This window comes from Bufo bufo, chromosome 2, assembly GCF_905171765.1.
Source record: "Bufo bufo chromosome 2, aBufBuf1.1, whole genome shotgun sequence".
Taxonomy (NCBI): Eukaryota; Metazoa; Chordata; class Amphibia; order Anura; family Bufonidae; genus Bufo; species Bufo bufo.
Window position 1 is genome coordinate 307,834,551 of NC_053390.1, and position 22,818 is coordinate 307,857,368.

General features: G+C 43.9%; 1 protein-coding gene and 1 long non-coding RNA gene across 3 annotated transcripts in view; one reads left to right on the forward strand and one right to left on the reverse strand.

Moving 5' to 3' along the window:
• The window catches only part of LOC120989043 (myosin-6), a 117,889-nt gene that overhangs the window by 52,271 nt on the left and 42,800 nt on the right, over positions 1 to 22,818 (forward strand). The gene's annotated exons all lie outside the window — the stretch shown is intronic.
• Positions 1 to 22,818, reverse strand: part of LOC120989045 — a 38,929-nt gene that overhangs the window by 11,562 nt on the left and 4,549 nt on the right. The window contains exons 2-3 of the long non-coding RNA XR_005776220.1: positions 18,843 to 18,927; positions 18,021 to 18,192 (exon numbers count right to left, since the gene is read on the reverse strand). This is a non-coding gene — a long non-coding RNA (uncharacterized LOC120989045). The remainder of the gene's footprint in view (positions 1 to 18,020; positions 18,193 to 18,842; positions 18,928 to 22,818) is intronic.

Consider the following 22,818-nt stretch of genomic DNA (forward strand, 5'->3'; position numbering starts at 1 on the left):
AATTCTACTCCAGTTTTAAATACCATTCGCCTACTGGAGTGAATACGGTATGTACATTTTTCTTGAATTTCGTACAGCAGGTTGTGACAAATTTTCCCCATTGACTCATTGTCTTTCCATGGGGCTAGACAAACTGCAGCCCAATAAAAATTGTGTGCTCCTTTCTCAAACCCTCCTTTTTATCTGCAGGGTAACCTAGAAAAGTTATGCCGTACTTTAGAAGATCAACTAAATGAGTATCGTACAAAGTCTGATGAGACACAGAGAATGGTGAATGAACTTTCCACCCAGCGTGCCAAATTGCAGACTGAGACTGGTATGCACTACATTCATTTGGTGCCAGAACTCATTAAGGATCTGTCTCATTTACCACTGAATTCATTTATTTTATTATTAATCAATGCCAATTATGTAGTTTCTGCAAATAGGATACAGTTTATCACTTTTACTTACTTTCAAATTATGGCAATAGCAGTATAAGGCCTCCTGCACACGACCGTTGTGTGCACCCGTGGCCGTTGTGCCGTTTTCCGTTTTTTTTCGCGGACCCATTGACTTTCAATGGGTCCGTGGAAAAAACGGAAAATGCACCGTTTTGCAGCCGCATCCGTGATCCGTGTATCATGGCCGTGAAAAAAATATGACCTGTCCTATTTTTTTCACGGCCAACGGTTCACGGACCCATTCAAGTCAATGGGTCCGTGAAAGAACACGGATGCACACAAGATTGGCATCCGTGTCCGTGATCCGTGGCCGTAGGTTACTTTTTATACAGACGGATCCGAAGATCCGTCTGCATAAAGCTTTTTCAAAGCTGAGTTTTCACTTCGTGAAAACTCAGAACCGACAGTATATTCTAACACAGAAGCGTTCCCATGGTGATGGGGACGCTTCTAGTTAGAATACACTACAAACTGTGTACAAGACTGCCCCCTGCTGCCTGGCAGCACCCGATCTCTTACAGGGGGCCGTGATCAGCACAATTAACCCCTTCAGGTGCGGCACCTGAAAGGGTTAATTGTACTATCATATCCCCCTGTAAGAGATCAGGGCTGCCAGGCAGCAGGGGGCAGACCCCCCCCCCCCTCCCCAGTTTGAATATCATTGATGGCCAGTGCGGCCCCCCCCCCCTCTATTGTAATTATTCGTTGGTGGCACAGTGTGCGCCCCCCCTCCCTCCCTCTATTGTAATAATTCGTTGGTGGCACAGTGTGCGCCCCCCATCGCCCCCCCCTCCCTCTATAGCATTAACAACATTGGTGGCCAGTGTGCGGCCTCCCATACCCCCCCCCCCCCTTCCCCATCATCATTGGTGGCAGCGGAGTTCCGATCGGAGTCCCAGTTTAATCGCTGGGGCTCCGATCGGTAACCATGGCAACCAGGACGCTACTACAGTCCTGGTTGCCATGGTTACATAGCAATAGTACAGTAGTAGAAGATTCATACTTACCGGCTGCTGCGATGTTCGTGTCCGGCCGGGAGCTCCACCTACTGGTAAGTGACAGCCTCAGGTCTGTGCGGCGCATTGCTAAATGAACTGTCACTTACCAGTAGGAGGAGCTCCCGGCCGGACACGAACATCGCAGATCCCAGGTAAGTATGAATCTTTGCTAGTGACCCGCTGCCACCAATGATCGGGGGGGGGGGGGAGATGGGAGGCCGCACACTGGCCACCAATGTTGTTAATGCTATAGAGGGGGGGGGGGGGGGGGCCGATGGGGGGCGCACACTGTGCCACCAACGATTTATTACAATAGAGGGAGGAAGGTGGGGGGGGAGCACACTGGCCACCAATGTTGTTAATGCTATAGAGGGAGGGGGGGGGGGCCGATGGGGGGCGCACACTGTGCCACCAACGATTTATTACAATAGAGGGAGGAAGAGGGGGGGGGCGCACACTGTGCCACCAACGATTTATTACAATAGATATTCAAACTGGGGAGGGGGGGGGGGTCTGCCCCCTGCTGCCTGGCAGCCCTGATCTCTTACAGGGGGATATGATAGTACAATTAACCCCTTCAGGTGCGGCACTTGAGGGGTTAATTGTGCTGATCACGGCCCCCTGTAAGAGATCGGATGCTGCTAGGCAGCAGGGGGCAGTCATGTACACAGTTTGTAGTATATTCTAACTAGAAGCGTCCCCATCACCATGGGAACGCCTCTGTGTTAGAATATACTGTCGGAAATGAGGTTTCACGATCTAACTCATATCCGACAGTATATTCTAACATAGGGGCGTTCCCATAGGGATGGGGACGCTTCAAGTTAAAATATACCATCGGATTGGAGAAAACGCCGATCCGATGGTATAAAAGGGACTCCTGACTTTACATTGAAAGTCAATGGGGGACGGATCCGTTTGAAATGGCACCATATTGTGTCAACGTCAAACGGATCCGTCCCCATTGACTTGCATTGTAATTCAGGACGGATCCGTTTGGCTCCGCACGGCCAGGCGGACACCAAAACGACTTTTTTTTCATGTCCGTGGATCCTCCAAAAATCAAGGAAGACCCACGGACGAAAAAACGGTCACGGATCACGGAAAAACGGGACCCGTTTTTGCGGACCGCAAAAAAATACGTTCGTGTGCAGGAGGCCTAAATTATTGTATTTACTAGTGCAGCAGACGGGCCTCTGCTAGCTACCTATACAAGCAGAGTAACAAGGAAAGCATTTCTGGGTAAGGCCTCCTGCACACGAACGTATTTTTTTGCGGTCCGCAAAAACGGGTCCCGTTTTTCCGTGATCCGTGACCGTTTTTTCGTCCGTGGGTCTTCCTTGATTTTTGGAGGATCCACGGACATGAAAAAAAAGTCGTTTTGGTGTCCGCCTGGCCGTGCGGAGCCAAACGGATCCGTCCTGAATTACAATGCAAGTCAATGGGGACGGATCCGTTTGACGTTGACACAATATGGTGCCATTTCAAACGGATCCGTCCCCCATTGACTTTCAATGTAAAGTCAGGAGTCCCTTTTATACCATCGGATCGGCGTTTTCTCCAATCCGATGGTATATTTTAACTTGAAGCGTCCCCATCCCTATGGGAACGCCCCTATGTTAGAATATACTGTCGGATATGAGTTAGATCGTGAAACCTCATTTCCGACAGTATATTCTAACACAGAGGCGTTCCCATGGTGATGGGGACGCTTCTAGTTAGAATATACTACAAACTGTGTACATGACTGCCCCCTGCTGCCTAGCAGCATCCGATCTCTTACAGGGGGCCGTGATCAGCACAATTAACCCCTCAAGTGCCGCACCTGAAGGGGTTAATTGTACTATCATATCCCCCTGTAAGAGATCAGGGCTGCCAGGCAGCAGGGGGCAGACCCCCCCCCCTCCCCAGTTTGAATATCTATTGTAATAAATCGTTGGTGGCACAGTGTGCGCCCCCCCCCTCTTCCTCCCTCTATTGTAATAAATCGTTGGTGGCACAGTGTGCGCCCCCCATCGGCCCCCCCCCTCCCTCTATAGCATTAACAACATTGGTGGCCAGTGTGCTCCCCCCCCACCTTCCTCCCTCTATTGTAATAAATCGTTGGTGGCACAGTGTGCGCCCCCCATCGGCCCCCCCCCCCCTCCCTCTATAGCATTAACAACATTGGTGGCCAGTGTGCGGCCTCCCATCTCCCCCCCCTCCCCCGATCATTGGTGGCAGCGGGTCACTAGCAAAGATTCATACTTACCTGGGATCTGCGATGTTCGTGTCCGGCCGGGAGCTCCTCCTACTGGTAAGTGACAGTTCATTTAGCAATGCGCCGCACAGACCTGAGGCTGTCACTTACCAGTAGGTGGAGCTCCCGGCCGGACACGAACATCGCAGCAGCCGGTAAGTATGAATCTTCTACTACTGTACTATTGCTATGTAACCATGGCAACCAGGACTGTAGTAGCGTCCTGGTTGCCATGGTTACCGATCGGAGCCCCAGCGATTAAACTGGGACTCCGATCGGAACTCCGCTGCCACCAATGATGATGGGGAAGGGGGGGGGGGTATGGGAGGCCGCACACTGGCCACCAATGTTGTTAATGCTATAGAGGGAGGGGGGGGGCGATGGGGGGCGCACACTGTGCCACCAACGAATTATTACAATAGAGGGAGGGAGGGGGGGCGCACACTGTGCCACCAACGAATAATTACAATAGAGGGGGGGGGCCGCACTGGCCATCAATGATATTCAAACTGGGGAGGGGGGGGGGGGGTCTGCCCCCTGCTGCCTGGCAGCCCTGATCTCTTACAGGGGGATATGATAGTACAATTAACCCTTTCAGGTGCCGCACCTGAAGGGGTTAATTGTGCTGATCACGGCCCCCTGTAAGAGATCGGGTGCTGCCAGGCAGCAGGGGGCAGTCTTGTACACAGTTTGTAGTGTATTCTAACTAGAAGCGTCCCCATCACCATGGGAACGCTTCTGTGTTAGAATATACTGTCGGTTCTGAGTTTTCACGAAGTGAAAACTCAGCTTTGAAAAAGCTTTATGCAGACGGATCTTCGGATCCGTCTGTATAAAAAGTAACCTACGGCCACGGATCACGGACACGGATGCCAATCTTGTGTGCATCCGTGTTCTTTCACGGACCCATTGACTTGAATGGGTCCGTGAACCGTTGGCCGTGAAAAAAATAGGACAGGTCATATTTTTTTCACGGCCATGATACACGGATCACGGATGCGGCTGCAAAACGGTGCATTTTCCGTTTTTTCCACGGACCCATTGAAAGTCAATGGGTCCGCGAAAAAAAACGGAAAACGGCACAACGGCCACGGGTGCACACAACGGTCGTGTGCAGGAGGCCTAACAGAAATGGTAGGTGATATGTTGTGTTTTATTCTTGACATATGATTTGTATTAAAGGAGGAATCTGAGGAAGCAATAAAATAAATGATACTGCCCCTATTACTCCCTTCCCTTAGCAGGGTATGGTAGAATGTCAGTAAAATCACTGTATGCTGTAATAGAAAAGTATTGTAATGTAAAGCACAATCGATGAAACCCTAGTGGGAGTAAATAAAAAAGATAAAATAGTTCAAGCTTTAAAAGTATTTAAGAAAAACAAAACTATTAACATTTTTTTTAATTCCATTTCTCATATAAAAGAATTATAGTTTTTGGTCACCTCGTCTCCCCAAAAAAAAAAAAAAAAAATTGCAAAAGTTGCATGTATCCCAAAATATCAGTAAAAAATAAAATAAAACTTGGCCTGCAAAAAACAAGCCCTCACACAGGTCTGTTGGCAAAGATATAAAAAAAAGTTATTGGTGCCAATATAGCAGCACAAAACTATTTTTTCTAAATATTATTTTTTTAATTTTTTAATTAAGTTTTAAAGCATTTCAAAAACGACATAAATGTCTCCAAGTTGTTTTTTATCAGTTTCTCAATACATTATATAAAACATTAAATGAGTTTCTACATACAATTCTACAAAGGTAGGTCATCAATATCAGATCAGTGGGGGCTGACCGGAAACCCAACAGTCAGCTGTTTTCAAGCAAAAAGTTCCATCCACTGTGTAAAGGCTATGTGGAGGCTATGAATGGGAGCTGGGCCTCAGTAATACAGCATGGCTATTACACAGTGGACGGAGCTTTCTGCTTCCGCTCATTTCCAGTGCCAACAACAGCCAATCATTGAGAGTGGGGTTAGGTGTCAGACCCTCTGGTTTGATAGTTTATCTATCCCGAAGATAGGTCCTTAATTTGTAGAAGACTCTTTGCCTGACAGGTTGTACCTTCTAATGGCACCATTTAATATTGCATGCAATGTAGTGGAAAGCTGGAAAAATGCATTAAAACTGACCTGTTAGCTTCATTCTCTGGGTCAGTACGATTACAGTGATTTCACATTTATATAGTTTATCTTGTGTTTTAATGCTGAAATAAATAATAATAACTTTGGAAAATTTTCTTTTCATCACCATTTTCTAACCCCGTTAACCTATTTATAGTTATATCAATGGAGCTGTTTGGGGGCTTTTTTTTGTGGGGCGGTCTTTTTGATCACTTTTTGTTCAAATTTTTGGGAAGGTGAAGTGATGAGAAAATGACAACTTTTTTTCCATTACAGTGTTCACCATACGGGATCAATAATTGTATATTCAATAGCTCCGATGTTTTTCGGATGTGGTGACGCTCATGACATTTATTTTTATGTTTATTTTCATTTTAATTATGGGGAAAGTGGAGTGATTAGCATTTTAATATACATTTTTTAAAATATTTTTTAAACCCTTTTTTTTTTAACTTTCTTTTAGCCCTCCCTACGGGCTATCATTAGATGGCTTTTCCTACAAACTAATAATTTAATTTAGTTGAGAGGAAAGTCGGTATAGTGAACCTACCACCTGCAGGCCGACATTCGAATATACCTCTGATAGGCCTGGTAGCCTCCAGTAGGCTCTAGCCCAGGGATCAGCAACCTTCGGCACTCCAGCTGTTGTGAAACTACAACTCCCAGCATGCTCTTTCCACTTGTGTGGGAGTTTAGAGAGCAGCCAAGCAAGTGTGCATGATGGGAGATGTAGTTTCACAACACCTGGAGTGCCGGAGGTTGCTGACCCCTGCTCTAGCCTATCACTACCAAGGGACAGTTTCCACGATCCCAGCGCGAGGATGGTGTTCCTGCCCAGGAAAGCCACCTCAGATGCTTTTTAAAACAGCAGAAACCGGGCACCTATGCCGCTCACTGTGCTTGTGAGCGGGCACCATTTCTAAAGACTGGACTTCCGCAGTACATATCCGGAAAGGATTAACAAAAATAGCTTGTCCTGTAAAAAAAAACAGTCCTCATACAGCAGTGTTGACAGAAAAATAAAAAATGTCTGGCCTTTGGAAGGAAGGGAGGAAAAAACAAAAATGCCTGCTATACCAAGTGGTTTGAAAAGTTGGGATATTAATCTTATTTAATTCAATTCCATCTGCATGATAGAGAACATTAGTGCCATATTGTCTTGCCTTCTTCATTCATGCCTTTTTAGTGGACTAAAAGTATTACTTCTATAGGAGAGCTATCTCGCCGACTGGATGAAAAGGAGTCTCTGGTTGCACAGTTAACACGTGGTAAACAGACCTACACCCAGCAGATGGAAGATCTGAAGAGACAATTTGAGGAAGAAAATAAGGTGTGCACAGTACAACACATAATAAAAGCAAAAAACAAAAAATGTTCAAAGGAAGTCATTCAATTTGTGCCAGTCATGCAATTTTAATTAATTATATGTATCTCCCTTCCCATCCCCATTAGGCTAAAAATGCTCTAGCCCATGCTCTGCAGTCGGCTCGCCATGATTGTGATCTCCTTCGAGAACAGTATGAAGAGGAGCAGGAGGCTAAGGCAGAGCTTCAAAGAAATCTTTCAAAAGCTAATTCAGAGGTGGCACAGTGGAGAACCAAATATGAGACAGATGCTATCCAAAGGACAGAAGAATTAGAGGAGGCCAAGTATGATGTCATTGAAGCATGTTCTGGAGCATGAATTGTCCATTTGAGTTAATATACAGTCAGGTCCATAAATATTGGTACATCGACATAATTCTAACATGTTTGGCTCTATACACCACCACAATGGATTTGAAATGAAACGAACTAGATGTGCTTTAACTGCAGACTGTCAGCTTTAATTTGAGAGTATTTACATCCAAATCAGGTGAACGGTGTAGGAATTACAACAGTTTGCATATGTGCCTCCCGCTTGTTAAGGGACCAAAAGTAATGGGACAGAATAATAATCATAAATCAAACTTTCACTTTTTAATACTTGGTTGCAAATCCTTTGCAGTCAATTACAGCTTGAAGTCTGGAACGCATAGACATCCCTGGTGATGCTCTGCCAGGCCTCTACTGCAACTGTCTTCAGTTCCTGCTTGTTCTTGGGGCATTTTCTCAATCGAATTCAGGTCAGGTGATTGACTTGGCCATTGCAATACATTCCACTTCTTTCCCTTAAAAAACTCTTTGGTTGCTTTTGCAGTATGCTTTGGGTCATTGTCCATCTGCACTGTGAAGCGCCGTCCAATGAGTTCTGAAACATTTGGCTGAATATGAGCAGATAATATTGCCGGAAACACTTCAGAATTCATCCTGCTGCTTTTGTCAGCAGTCACATCATCAATAAATACAAGAGAACCAGTTCCATTGGCAGCCATACATGCCCACGCCATGACACTACCACCACCATGCTTCACTGATGAGATGGTATGCTTAGGATCATGAGCAGTTCCTTTCCTTCTTTCATACTCTTCTCCATAGGCTCTTTAGATGTCGTTTGGCAAACTCTAATCTGGCCTTCCTGTTTTTGAGGCTCACCAATGGTTTACATCTTGTGGTGAACCCTCTGTATTCACTCTGGTGAAGTCTTCTCTTGATTGTTGACTTTGACACACATACACCTACCTCCTGGAGAGTGTTCTTGATCTGGCCAACTGTTGTGAAGGGTGTTTTCTTCACCAGGGAAAGAATTCTTTGGTCATCCACCACAGTTGTTTTCCGTGGTCTTCCGGGTCTTTTGGTGTTGCTGAGCTCATCGGTGCGTTCCTTCTTTTTAAAAATGTTCCAAACAGTTGATGGCTTGCTTCACTGATAGTGACAGCTCTTTGAATCTCATCATGAGAGTTGACAGCAACAGATTCCAAATGCAAATAGCACACTTGAAATGAACTCTGGACCTTTTATCTGATAATTGTAATTGGGATAATGAGGGAACAACACACATTCGGCCATGGAACAGCTGAGAAGTCAATTGTCCCATTACTTTTGGTCCCTTAACAAGTGGGAGGCACATATGCAAACTGTTGTAATTCCTACACCGTTCACCTGATTTGGATATAAATATCATAAAATTAAAGCTGACAGTCTGCAGTTAAAGCACATCTTGTTTGTTTCATTTCTAATCCATTGTGGTGGTGTATAGCCAAAAATGTTAGAATTGTGTCGATGTCCCAATATTTATGGACCTGACTGTATCTCCGTCCCACGTTGCATCTTTACAACACTTTATATGTCTCCTGATTTCCTATAGGAAGAAACTGGCACAAAGGCTGCAGGAGTCAGAAGAGGCTGTAGAAGCTGTGAATGCCAAATGTTCTTCCTTGGAAAAGACAAAGCATCGTCTACAAAATGAAATTGAGGATCTTATGGTAGACCTTGAGAGATCAAATGCTGCAGCTGCTGCACTGGACAAAAAGCAAAGAAACTTTGATAAAGTAAATTGGCTAGGGAGTGGGGCCTATTTGGAAAAGGGATAGATTCTGGCTAAACTAAGAGGGAACTATGTCCAGACACTATACACAGTAACCATTTACTTGTGTATGCAGATCCTTGCTGAATGGAAGCAGAAATTTGAAGAATCTCAGACAGAACTAGAGTCCTCTCAGAAAGAAGCTCGTTCCCTCAGCACAGAATTATTCAAATTAAAGAATGCCTATGAAGAGTCTCTGGAACATTTGGAGACCTTTAAGAGGGAGAATAAGAATCTACAAGGTAAGAGAAATATGAGCCTATACAGTACATTTGACATGCTAGAGACTTCCATTAGATTAGAATACTGAATAAATTGATTATAGCGGCTCACCTGTCTGTAGTTATGGATATGGTGCTCTGTCGAATTGATTCACCCCATCAATACTTAAGGATACAAATATGGCAGAGACAGGCACTCCTCATCTGAAAACATCCAGAACCAGTGTACTTTCTATACAAACATTTAATGGTTGCACATTAAATGTTTGTATAGAAAGTACACTGGTTCTGGATGTTTTCAGATGAGGAGTGCCTGTCTCTGTCATATTTGTTCCATTAGATTAGAATTAGTTATGGGATATTGGAACAATAAGAATTTGTCTTATATGTCTGAACATCAGAGGAAATCTCAGACCTCACGGAACAGCTAGGTGAGAGTGGGAAAAGCATCCATGAGCTGGAGAAGGTACGAAAACAACTTGAACAGGAGAAAATGGAAATACAATCTGCACTGGAAGAAGCAGAGGTGAGGAAACAAATTCATTTATCACTAAAAACGCAGGGATGGGTCGTAATTAGGGATGAGCGAACCTGTGGAAGTTTGGGTTTGCTGGGTTTGCCAGGTTCGGCCAAACTTCAGGTCAAAGTTCGGGTTCGGGACCCGAACTTGACCCGAACTTGAACTCAATCGCGGACCCCATTAAAGTCAATGGGGACCTGAACTTCACTTTATTATTTTTCGTTATAACATGGTTATAACAAAAAATAATAGCATTCTTAAGACAGAATGCTAAATAAAATGGCCATTGAGGGGTTAAAAATAATTAAAAAATCTCACCTCATCCACTTGATCGTGCAGCCGGTATCCTCTTCTTTCTTCTTTCTGCAGGACCTGCCAAAGGACTTGCGATGACGTCACCGCGCTCACCATGTGGTGAGCACGGTGACGTCATCGCACGTTCTTTTGCAGGTCCTGCAGAAAGAAGAAGAGGATACCAACTGCGCAATCAAGTGGATGAAGTGAGTTGTTTTTTATTATTTTTAACCCCTCAATGGCCATTTTATTTAGCATTCTGTCTTAAGAATGCTATTATTTTCCGTTATAAACATTGTAAAGGGGGAATATTAATCACCAATATTTATGCAAATATTGCTAATTAATATTCATAAATGGGAGGAGCTGTCTATTGATAACTCCGCCTATTTATGCCTTTATATAACAATAATACTTTCGCTATGCTTTACACTAATCGCTACACTAGCTGCATGCGCCTTACTAGACTAACTATTGCCAATAACTACACGCCACACAGATAGTTATAAACCAAACACAGTATTTATTAATCACGCAGCGCACTAACAATACAGCACTAAATATACAGTACTAAACTACACTACACGTTCCCAATTCCACCCACAAACTATCTATACGATACACACATTCAATATTAACAGCCCACCCACCTAGTACTATATACTATCCCTATGGGGTAGACAAAGGTTGACGGTGGTCTTACAAGGGTGTAAGCCGACCACAAAGCATTAAAGGGTTACCAGGGGTGTAGGATTATCAGGGGTAATAGGGGTAAATGGGTAGGGATACAGAGGGTTACCAGGGGTATGCAGGGTAGGGTTACCAGGGGTGACCAGGGGTGTGTAGGGTTACCAGGGGTGTATAGGGTTACCAGGGGTGTATAGGGTTACCAGGGGTGTATAGCAGGGGAGTAGCAGGTTGGGTATATAGCAGGGGGGTATATAGATAGAGCAGGGGGGGTATATAGCAGGGGATCAAGATAGGTGCAGGGGGGTATATAGCAGGGGATATCAAGATCAAGATAGGATCAGGGGGGTATATAGCAGGAGATATCAAGATAGGATCAGGGGGGTATATAGATCAGGGGGGTATATAGCAGGGGATATATAATACTTAGGGTATAATGCTTGTTGTCCAGGGGGGCTCGTTTGTCCAGGGGATGATTCTCCTTGCCGGTGATCTGCTGGACTGCTGAGCGGAGCACCGCCAGCCTATTTAAGCTTGGCAGCGCCCGCTCGCAGTCCCTCCATTGCCGCCGTGCGCATGCGCACCGCCGGCCTGAACTCGTTGGCCGGCGCGGTGATATGACGTCACCGCGCCGGCCCGAGGATCTCAGAGCGCGCTTCCAGGAGGGGGGATCCTTTGATCCTCCCGCCTGTGAAGCGGACGCCTACCTCCGGCGCTGTAATTACAGCGCCGGAGGTCAGCCACTCACAGGGGCATGGAAACTCTTTGTTCCCATGTCTCTGCTAGGAGCATCATCTCAGGCGCGGCCGGAGATGGTGACAAAGGGCAGAGGATCTTATTGATCCTCTGTCCTTTGTAGAGGCCGACGCTGGACATAATTGTCCAACTGTCGGTCTCCTCCACCACCCCCAGCAGACGCATCTGAGCGGGGGCACCCGAGCAACTGCCATATATGTTTATGGATGCTTGAGGCACATCCATAAACATATATGAATGGATACACATAGGGGGCATATATATATATATATATAAGGGGGCATATATTAAGGGGGCAATATATATATATATATATATATATATTAAGGGGGCATATATTAAGGGGGCATATACATATATGATAAGGGGGCATATATTAAGGGGGCACATACATATGAATTCCCACAGGGGCATGAATGAGCCCCTGGGGAATATCAGAGGCGGATGGGCGCAGGTGCTGGGCACATCTGCGCACATCACCCTCTGAGGGGAACATTATGCACCGCTAATATATACATATATGCATGCCCCAGTAGGCATGCATATATATCTATGTATACCTGCCACCCTTCCTCAACAACCATGATATAATGGAAAATAATAAAATCACCCGAACACCAAACCCAAACTCGAACTTTAGTGAAACAGTCTGGGTTCAGGTCCAGGTACCCGAACTCGCAATGTTCGTTACGAACCTGAAGTTCGCAGTTCGGATTCGCTCAACCTTAGTCGCAATAACAAACATCTCATGATCCTAAGCATACCACCTCATCAGTGAAGCATGGTGGTGGTAGTGTCATGGCGTGGGCATGTATGGCTGCCAATGGAACTGGTTCTCTTGTATTTATTGATGATGTGACTGCTGACAAAAGCAGCAGGATGAATTCTGAAGTGTTTCGGGCAATATTATCTGCTCATATTCAGCCAAATGTTTCAGAACTCATTGGACGGCGCTTCACAGTGCAGATGGACAATGACCCAAAGCATACTGCAAAAGCAACCAAAGAGTTTTTTAAGGGAAAGAAGTGGAATGTATTGCAATGGCCAAGTCAATCACCTGACCTGAATTAATAGTTAAGGTGCTTTGAAATGGCCTGAGAATCGGGAAAGACTGTTCCTGCAAACGGTCGTTCCTGACAATCTGGCCGTCTAAATGTGCCACCGATCACCTGATGAACGAGCAAAATGCTCGTTCATCGGGAGATCTTGTCGTTCATGCAGGCACCACCGATCATGGCTTCTGGGCAGCAGCTCATGCTGTCTAAACAAGGATCTGCAACCATCATAAACCATGATTCTGTATGAGGACGAGGGGTCGCAATAGCAGTAGTCTCCTTCACTGAATAAGCAGCTGACTGTAGAGAAGGAACACTTCCTTCCCGACAATAGGCAGGTCAGTCGGCCCATATAAATCCAGCTTTACTGAAGGTAGGGTAGATATAAACACTTCTTTGTGCAACAAAGTTATTAAAAATAATAATTTTCTAAATGACAAATTAGAAAAGATTGGAGTCTGACTGGGTGTTTTCTCTGTTAATCCTTTATAGGCTTCCCTGGAGCATGAGGAGGGTAAGATTCTGCGTATCCAGCTGGAACTGCATCAAGTTAAGACTGACTTTGAGCGCAAGTTGGCTGAAAAGGATGAAGAAATTGAGCAGGCTAAGAGAAATCACCAAAGAGTAGTTGATTCACTGCAAACATCACTGGAGGCCGAAACCAGAAGCCGTAACGAGGCATTGAGAATAAAGAAGAAAATGGAAGGAGATCTGAATGAGATGGAGGTTCATCTTAGCCAAGCTAATCGTGCAGCCATTGAGGCACAGAAACAAGTCAAGAACTTGCAAGGCTACCTGAAGGTTTTGTGACTATTGGAATATTTGATTTGCTGCTTGCTCTAAACCCCTGTGCTGTTTGACACAAGCCCATTCGTGTGCTTTACCTAAATTTATCTACATGATGTATATTGTGAATATAAGAAACCATTATGTGGCTGTATAATCTAATATAATGCAGGCAAATAACTTGATAATTACAGTGTAAATTGCTTATGGTAGTATATCGGTTGCACTTGAAATAGTAAACTCTTTGTAATCTCACAGGATACTCAAATCCAACTAGATGATGCCTTAAGAGCAAGTGAAGACTTGAAGGAAAATTATGCACTTGTGGAGAGGAGGAACACACTGCTCCAGGCTGAACTGGAGGAACTGCGGTCTCTGGTGGAGCAGACCGAGAGAGGGCGCAAGCTCGCAGAGCAGGAGCTGATAGAAACCAGTGAGAGAGTCCAACTTCTGCACTCACAGGTCAGAAGATAAATGTAAAACTCGACATACTTAATCAGGCTCATCTTCTCTTGATTTCAGCTCCCAGAATAGGATCTCCAACAACACTTATTTCAGTTCCATATATAGTTGCCTAGTTAGTTCTATAAATGGACTGTTCCATTGCCTTTTGTCTTCCTAACAATAGCCTAACCCTTTCTCCACCAACATTTCGACAATGAATGGTCAGCAAGTTCTCATTTCAGTCTTCCAAGGTGACCTTCAAATGTCTAATTATGTATTTCATTTCTTGAACAGAACACTAGCCTAATCAATCAGAAGAAGAAGATGGAGGCTGATCTTTCCCAGTTGCAAACAGAGGTGGAGGAAGCCGTTCAGGAATGTCGCAACGCAGAGGAAAAAGCCAAGAAAGCAATCACGGATGTATGCAATAAAAAAAAATGTTTCCTGTTTAGATCTCCATATAATGGGTGGAGATGTATTTGGAAGTGCAGTAGTAAAGTAACTTTAACGTATACAGTATGGGACAAAATTTATATATTCAAAGATTTATACATTAATATGCAAAATCAGCAGACTATGATCATGTGTCTCTACTGACCCACAATATTCTGTCCTTTTTACCTTATGAAGTCTGAATTCATATATTAAGCCACTTTTACTCAGGCTGATGCTCGATCGAACAAACTTTCCTTCCCTATCACTTCCCTGATCAAATAAAAAACCAGCAAACACTTGTTTGTCGGCTGATCTCATGTTTAAAGGGGTTGTGTCAATTCAGCAAGGACTTTACAACTAGACAAAGTTAATACAAAGCACTTATTAATGTATTGTGATTGTCCCTATTGCCTCCTTTGCTGGCTGTAAAAAAAATTTCCATCACATTATACACTGCACCTTTCCTTGGTTACGACCACCCTGCAATCCACTACTGGTGGTCGAGCTTGCACACTATAGAAAAAAGCACCATAGGAGTGCCCATAGACTGGTGCTTTTTCCTATAGTATGCAAGCACTAACACAACTGCTGGTTGCAGGGTGGTCATAACCATGAAAACAGACATGGAATAATGTGGTGGAAAAATGAATGAAGCCAGCAAAGGAGGCAATATGGGCAATCACAATACATTAGTAAGTGGCTTGTATTAAATGGAAGCAGTGCTCGAATGGAGCGCATCTCCTCTTCAAACGCCTGATCGGCAGGGGTGCCGGGTGTCTGACCCCAAGGATCAGATATTGATGACCTATGCTGATGATAAGTCATCAGTATAAATGGCAAGACACCCGTTTTAACTTTGTCTACATAAAAAATGCCATTTGATGAATTGAGACAACCTCTTAAATGGGCAAACAATTTTTCAATTTTCCATTGTTGCCTTCCAAGAGCGATAACTTTTTTATTTCTCATCAATATAGCTGTATGAGAGCTTGTTTTTGCAGGACAAGTTGTAGTTTTTAATGGTGCCATTTTGGGGTACACATAGCTTCCTAATTAACTTTTATTATAAATTTTTTGGGGATGGGAAAAACAGCAATACTGCTATTGAGTTTTTAGGTTAAACATTTTGCAGTGTTAATTTTTTGGTATAAATCACATGATTCGTTTACTCTGAGTCACAATAGCGATACTAAATACCGTATATACTCGGGTATAAGACGAGTTTTTTGGCACATATTTTTGTGCTCAAAAAGCCCCCTCGTCTTATACTCGAGTCTAGGTCTGTATTATGGCAACTTACATTGCCATAATACAGACCAACAGTGGCGTAGCTATAGGGGTCGCAGCGGTCGCAATTGCGACCGGGCCCCTAAGTCAGGGGGGCCCACGGGGCCCCCCAGGAGATAATGAGTAAAGCCCTGGATTATTTATTTGGCTATCTTACTTTGTTTTAGCTCCGGTAATAGCAGGCAGTGCGGGGGGCGGTGCTCACTCACTGATGTCACGTGCCTGCGCCGCCTAGTGGGAGAAGCAGGCTCATGACGTCAGTGAGTGAGCGCCGCCCGCCCGCACTGCCTGCTATTACCGGAGCTAAAACAAAGTCAGATATCCAAATAATCAGAGTAAAGAGCTCAGCAATGAGCAATGATTAAAGTTAAAGTAGTTACTGATTATTTTATAAATATACTGCTGTGAGCGTCGGGGAGGGGGATCTGTGGATGGCACTGTAGGGGATCTGTGGATGGCAGTGCCATCCACAGATCTCCCCCCTAAACAGTGCCATCCACAGATCTCCCCCCTAAACAGTGCCATCCACAGATGGGGGGTTCTGTGGATGGCACTGTTTAGGGGGGATCTGTGGATGGCACTGTTTAGGGGGGAGATCTGTGGATGGCACTGTTTAGGGGGGAGATCTGTGGATGGCTCCCTGTATTTAATGCAGAGTGTGTGTGTATATAATGCACACACTCTGCATTAAATACAGGGAGTGAGAGTCAGACTCCCATCAATCTGAGCACCCTCTTGCAGATGTGTGTATATAATGTAGAGTGTGTGCATTATATACACATACACTCTGCATTATAGCTGCATTTCCCACCCTAGTCTTATACTCGAGTCAATAATTTTTCCCATTTTTTGGGGGTAAAATTAGGGGCCTCGGCTTATACTCGGGTCGGCTTATACTCGAGTATATACGGTATGTAGTTGTTTTTTTTTACCACTTTTGCACAATAAAAACCCTTTTTAAAAATAAAAAAAAAAAAGAAGAAAATGTTTTTGCATCACTGCATCCCAAGACCCATAGTTTTTTTTCTATTTTTCTTTCTTTGGAGATGTATGAGGGATGACTTGTAGCTTTCATTGGTATCATTTTGGGGTACATAACTTTTTTTTATTGCTTTTATTCTGTTTCTTTTGTAGTATATAAGCAAAAAGCATCAATTTTTTATTGCGTTCACATGAGATTTGGGTAGTGGGGGTCATTATAGATGCAGCAATACAAAAAAAGTGGATGAGATTTTATTTTTGCCATTTTTTGCCATTTAAAAAGCATGTTTTCAATGGAAAAAAAGGATATTTTTTACTTTGAATTTTTTTTAAATGTAATAAAACATTTTCTTTACTTTTTTTAAAACCATTTTCCCACAGGGAGATTGTAATGCGATCTTTTGATTGCTTCTATAATTCCCTTGTATTGCTTTTGCAGAATAAGACAATTATACTATTAGTGCTATACTGACAGTCACCAGCAGAGAGGAGCGGCGGGCTAGGATACATTGCAGGCAGCGCTAGGGCTTTTAGTAGGCTTAATACTGCCATGCAGAGATATCGGCATCCCACGATGTAATTTGCATTTGTCATTTGGGATGTCAATAAAAGATAGAGGGAGTCCTTTGTATACCACTTACATGCTGCGTTCGCTGTTGACTGCAGCATCTAAGGGGCTAAATGGCCCAGATCGCCGCTTCTGCTGGTGAGAGCCAAGCCCCCACTCTCTGCAGCGCTTAGACTGGGCCACCTTAAAAAGGTGGCAGTGCTGCCTAAGGTCCATTAGTGACCCCTGTAAAAAGGTGTGTGGACGGTCAGTAAGGGGTTAAAGGTGCTCTACATGAACAGAGTAATCTTTAAAGAGATTGACAATACATGATGTTAATCAGTTATTGTTTTGAACATTTGAATTTAGCAATCATAGAACTGTATGTGAACAAACAATTGTTAGTACGATTGTTCATCCCCACACAGTTTACATATTGATGGCATCTCATCCCCCTGTTTACACGGGAAGATGTGCTGCCAAGAAACAATCATTTGTAGGACTGCATAAAAGATGTGATCAGTGACAAATGAACTTATTTGTCGCCTGAAGGCAAGACGTTTACATAAGGCAATTGTTCATTTGGCCAATCACTGGACCATGTAAAAGGGCCCTCAGTATCATGAACATAAGCATACATTTACACAACTGGATATCTCAATAGATATGAACTTAGTAAAACAATATACATGTTACATTATCTCCTCGTGACAGGCTGCCATGATGGCAGAGGAACTGAAGAAGGAGCAGGACACCAGTGCTCACCTAGAAAGGATGAAGAAGAACATGGAGCAAACAATCAAGGATCTTCAGCAACGTTTGGATGAGGCTGAGCAGATTGCCATGAAAGGTGGTAAGAAGCAGGTGCAGAAGCTGGAGGCTCGAGTCCGGGAACTGGACAATGAGCTGGAGGCCGAGCAGAAGCGCAGTGCAGAGTCTGTAAAGGGCATGAGGAAGTATGAGAGACGCATTAAAGAACTCACTTACCAGGTATGGAGTAAAGCTTCACCAGCTATAATTCAAGGTTTATAACATAAGAGATAGTAAAATTGGGTATAAAACGCATTTCAAATTTTCTATAGATATGTAATAATTTTTTTTTATTGCCTCATTTTATGGTGTTTTCTTCTTTTACAATGTTCTGCTTATGTACCATTATTTTCCCCACTGATCTTCATCTGATTATGTTGCCATTCACGTCTATAGTGTCTCACATTGTTTTTGATCTGTAGACTGAAGAAGACAGAAAGAACTTGGCCCATCTGCAGGACCTTATTGATAAGCTGCAACTAAAAGTGAAGGCTTATAAGAGACAAGCAGAAGAAGCTGTAAGTACTTGTCATGATTTTGCTTGCTTCTCATGTTACTCCCCCTCTCTTAGTTATCTTAGCTTATCCAACACCATATAAAGAGGTAGAAATGAAGTCCACATTTCATGAAATCAATGGGGAAAAAAACCTCCCACATTATTCTGTTTTAGATTATGTATCTTTAGAACCTTAAAGGGGTTATCCAACACCTATAATGAGCCCCCTAATGCCCCCTAATGCCCCTCAAATAGATTAAACTTATCCAGTGGTCTCTTACCCAAACTTTTTTTATCATGTTCAGGAGGAACAAGCGAACACAAACTTGTCCAAGTTCCGTAAAGTCCAGCATGAACTGGATGAAGCTGATGAAAGAGCAGACATTGCAGAATCTCAAGTCAACAAACTGAGAGCAAAGAGCCGAGACGTTAGTACTAAGGTTAGTATGGGCGTTACTGGGATAACCAAAGGCTATGGGCAGTAAAACAGGGATTGCTAGCCATCCATAAGTTACTGGACAGTCTGCAAAACAAGGGACTTTTTCCACTGTTGTTAACAAAATGGTTTCCATGATGTTTTTTAGATCTCGTGTGGATTATTAAAATTGTAATTATTAATACCTTCATGTTAGTACTTGAGTTATAGACATATATCACTTATGTTCTTTATGTTTTATTATTTTCTAATGTCTTCATAAAAATTGAATCTGTCTTTCTGGATGATTTTTTGATAAGTTTTACAGAAAAAATGAAAAAGCGGCAACCCAGGGGGTGAATATGGTGATGTGCATGACCATGGTTTAATATTTCTTTTTTCATTTCTTTCCAGAAGCCATTAAATGAGAAGTAGACCCAGCAAAATGACTTACATCTGTGTAATACAGCGTCCAAGACCCTGTACTTTATAATATATTCCTAATTGTAGAATAAAGAATTGAAGATGTTTGTTGTCTCCTCTTTTGTATGAACAAAAATATTCAATCATTGATATAAGCTTTGTGGTGGAGGCAGCGTATGATGATCTGCCCTTTCTAAGGAGAGAAACGTCATGCAGTGTCTATGACTATTAAGGCATACCTCAAAATGTTGCATTATATAGTGTAGTCTGTACATCCGCAATGTGTGTCTCTTCACTTGCAAAACTACAACTCCCAGTCTGAATATTTAAAGTCCATTGATGCCCTAGGAATGCCAGTCCAGTCAGGGTAAAAATAGCATTTATGTAAGACTTCCAAGTAAAAAAGCAGAATGTGCTCACAACCTCACTACATCACTAAGGCCCCTTTCACACGAGCGAGTATTCCGCGCGAGTGCAATGCGTGATGCGAACGCATTGTGCCCGCACTGAATCCAGACCTATTCATTTCAATGGGTCTGTGTATATGAGCGTTGGTTTTCACACATCACTTGTGCGTTGCATGAAAATCGCAGCATGTTCTATATTCTGCCATTTTCACGCAACGCAGGCCCCATAGAAGGGAATGGGGCTGCGTGAAAAATGACGTTTTTCACTGATGGTTGCTAAGAGATGTTGTTTGTAAACATTCAGTTTTGTATCACGCGCGTGAAAAAACGCATTAAATCGCATTGCACCCGCGCGATAAAAACTGAACAACTGAATGAACTTGCTTGCAAAATCGCGCATTTTTCACTGAACGCATCCGCAACGCACCCGGACCTAATCCGCTCACGCTCGTCTGCAAGGGGCCTAAGAGGACATACACCTGCTGTGCACTATGATCCACAGGGGTTCTGTTAATTTTGAAGGGTACACTCACTGGTTCCTTTTGTCTAAATCGATACATTTAAGATGAAATGTATTGGTAAATGAAATTCTTTTGCCTAACTAAGGCCTCTTTCACACTTGCGTTGTCCGGATCCGGCGTGCACTCCACTTGCCGGAATTACACGCTGGATCCGGAAAAACGCAAGTGTACTGAAAGCATTTGAAGACGGAACCGTCTTCCAAATGCGTTCAGTGTTACTATGGCACCCAGGACGCTATTAAAGTCCTGGTTGCCATAGTAGTAGTGGGGAGCGGGGGAGCGGTATACTTACAGTCCGTGCGGCTCCCGGGGCGCTCCAGAATGACGTCAGAGCGCCCCATGCGCATGGATGACGTGATCCATGTGATCACATGATCCATGAGCTTGGGGCGCCCTGACGTCACTCTGGAGCGCCCGGGGAGCCGCACGGAAGGTAAGTACACTGCTCCCCGCTCCCCACTACACTTTACCATGGCTGCCAGGACTTTAGCGTCTTGGCAGCCATGGTAACCATTCAGAAAAAGCTAAATGTCGGCTCCGGCAATGCGCCGAAACAACGTTTAGCTTAAGGCCGGATCCGGATCAATGCCTTTCAATGGGCATTAATTCCGGATCCGGCCTTGCGGCAAGTGTTCCGGATTTTTGGCCGGAGCAAAAAGCGCAGCATGCTGCGGTATTTTCTCCGGCCAAAAAACGTTCCGTTCCGGAACTGAAGACATCCTGATGCATCCTGAACGGATTTCTCTCCATTCAGAATGCATTAGGATAATCCTGATCAGGATTCTTCCGGCATAGAGCCCCGACGACGGAACTCTATGCCGGAAGACAAGAACGCAAGTGTGAAAGAGCCCTAAAGGGGTTTTCCAGATATTCAGTATTGATGATAGATCATCAATATCAGATCAGAAGGGGTCCGACACCTGAGACTCCCACCATTTAGCTGTTTGCAGAGACTGTGATGATCTATGAGCACCATAGCGTCTTCCTAGGCCATGTGACATCCTGTTCATTGGTCACATGGCCTCGATGCAGCTCAGTCCCATTCAAGTGAATAGGACTGAGCTGCAATACCAAGCACAGCCGCTATGCACCAGTGAGAGCTGCGACCTTTGCAATCAGCTGATCGGCAGGGGGTGCCGGGTGGTGGACCCCTGCCGATTTGATATTAATGACCTATCCTGAGGATAGGTCATCAATATTGAACACCCACAAAACCCCTTTAAAACAGAGTTCTAAATATAGTTGCACTGCTTAAAGGGAACTTGTCACCATGAAATGCAGTCTGAGCTGCCAGCAGCAGGTTATAGAGCAGGGAGAGCTGATCAGATTAATATATAGTTTGTGGGAATTGTTTCAATATAACTTGTATTTTATTAATAGAAATCCCTGCTTATCCTGGGCTTAGTAGTCCAATAGGTGGTCCTATATCAGTGACTGAAAGCTATCACTCCACCTAAAGTACCTGCATTATTAGCAAATGTTGCAGATTCTTTTCATAGTAAAACCACAAAAATCTTCTTGAACCTCTTCATGTATTGACCTATGTGTGGATTGGGCAACAGATTTTACCCCTTAACAATACTAGCTGTTAATATTATTTTAATTTAGTTGAATATCAAACATGCCATTGAACTGAATGGGGTCACAGCATGACTGCAACCCAAAAATCTCAAAAAATCCAGCAGTGATTTTTGAGATTGTGTGGTTGTGGCAACTTGCGCTGTGACCCTCTTAAGTTCAATAGCTGCAGTGCCACACAGCACCCTTAGGCTACGTCTACACGACGACATTTGTCTCGCGACATTTTGTTGCACTAATGTCGCGAGACAATTTTTATAATGGCAGTCTATGGTGTCGCACTGCAACATGCGACATGCTGCGACTGCGACGCAACAGTCGCAGAAAAATCCATTCGAGATAGATTTTTCTGCCACTGTTGCGTCGCAGTCGCAGCATGTTGCATGTTGTAGTGCGACACCATAGACTGCCATTATATAAATTGTCGCGCGATATTAGTACAACAAAATGTTGCGCTACAAATGTTGCAGTGTAGTTGTGCCCTACAAATGTCGTCGTGTAGACATAGCCTTACATAGGCAAACGGATATTCCTAACGAGCAGCTGACAAATGAGTAAACTCTCATTTTATGAGTGCCAAACAATGATAAAACCTGTTGAGCCATGCTCGTTTCAAAGGGGTTAACTAATGCTTTTATACTGATGGCTCATCTTCAGGAGAGGCCATCAGTATCTGATCAGTGGGGTCTGACACCCCACACCACCACCGATCAGTTATTCTATAGAGCCCAGAACTACACAGCTCCATCCATTAGGATGCCCTATGTGCCTACTGTGCAAATGCAATTAGCTTTACAATTGCAGTAACAATGGTATTCATCAGATGTCAACTACCTAAAATCCATGCAACTGAACAGATAACCAATAAAACCGTCTATCAGCAGATGGTGATACGGAATTGTCCCTTTCTTCT